The sequence below is a fragment of the Triticum dicoccoides genome, chromosome 3A (assembly GCF_002162155.2).
Source record: "Triticum dicoccoides isolate Atlit2015 ecotype Zavitan chromosome 3A, WEW_v2.0, whole genome shotgun sequence".
Taxonomy (NCBI): Eukaryota; Viridiplantae; Streptophyta; class Magnoliopsida; order Poales; family Poaceae; genus Triticum; species Triticum dicoccoides.
Window position 1 is genome coordinate 26,375,942 of NC_041384.1, and position 1,341 is coordinate 26,377,282.

A 1,341-nucleotide genomic window follows, 5' to 3' on the forward strand; every position below is an offset into this window, starting at 1 on the left:
CCGCAGTAGCATTTGAAGAACTTGGGATACCAATATCATAAGAATTTGGTGGTTCAGACGATGATTTTTGAACAGTTTATAGTTATAGTTATAGTCACTCATCAGTGGCAAAATAATATTTGCAATCATAACCATAAACATCCTTCCATCTTCCAAGCACCCATGTGGTCTTGGGATATTGCTCAAGTTTCCAATAGGTACCATCAACCTTGATTTTCCTCGTATAGCCAATCCCTTCCTCCGTAGGCTTCCTTTCTAGGATTTGTTTTTTGAGAACATCACGGAGGGTTTGATGTCTTCTAGTGCTTTTGAACATTTCTGCTCAAGGAAAAATTTCAACCTGACATTCTTATTCGCGAAATTTGTTCTTTCCTTGGATGAGGGGTTAGTAACCAGAGTAGCATTTGAAGAACTTGAGATAGTAATATCAGAAGCATTTGGTGATTCACACAATGAATTAGCATTCAAGTTCAACGCACTTTGAGCACAGAGGAACAAATTTATCTTGAGAGACACTAATTTGCCGAGCGAGAAAGGAGTGATTCTCAATCCTTAAATCATCAGGAGGCAGTATCATATTTTCGAGATCTTGCTTTCTTTTGAGGAATTCAAAATCAAGCTTCTCATGATCAAATTAAAAGAGCCTCATGACGAGAGAAGAGTTCTTCAAACTTTGATAGTAGAAGCTTATGTTTGTTAGTCAAGGTTTGTTTTTTTGGACCATATAACAATGTCGCCCGTTTCAAAAGCAACAGGCATGGGATATGTGAGTCAGTGCGATTTGCAGGACGGTGAACTGGTGCAGCAGTGCAGGGCTGCAGGCCACATTTTTTTTGAACACTTCTTTTCAATTGCACAATTCAGCGCGTCTCGGAGTCAGTGTATGAAAGGGTAATGTTAGATAGCCAATGGGAGTAATTTAGTGAGGACGCTTGACGTTTGAGAAAGTCGTTATCTAAAGTGCTGACCAACGTTTCCAATCTGACAGTGGAGTCAGACAAAACAATGAAAGAAAACTGTCCTACATGTGATGTGTGTCCCCTTTCGTGGCTCCCGGCAAAACCAGTTGCTGTCGCTGGCATCTTCTTAGGACTGGCCAGTCGTATAATCTTCACGCCATGCCTGTCTATCCCCGTTGAAAAAGAAAGTAAAGGGACACAAGCCTTTCGTTTGGAAGGTCATACCCGCGCGTCGACCTCCAAAGAGGCAGAGGGAGCGCGTAGGTTTAGGGTTAGTCACTGTCTTCCTCTTGTGAGGCGAGCCCCCGCTCCCTAGGGTTTACCCGCCGCCGCCGCCGCGGCGGCCGGAGCCCGCCGGAGCCGCCAGCCCCCTCCTCCCCCC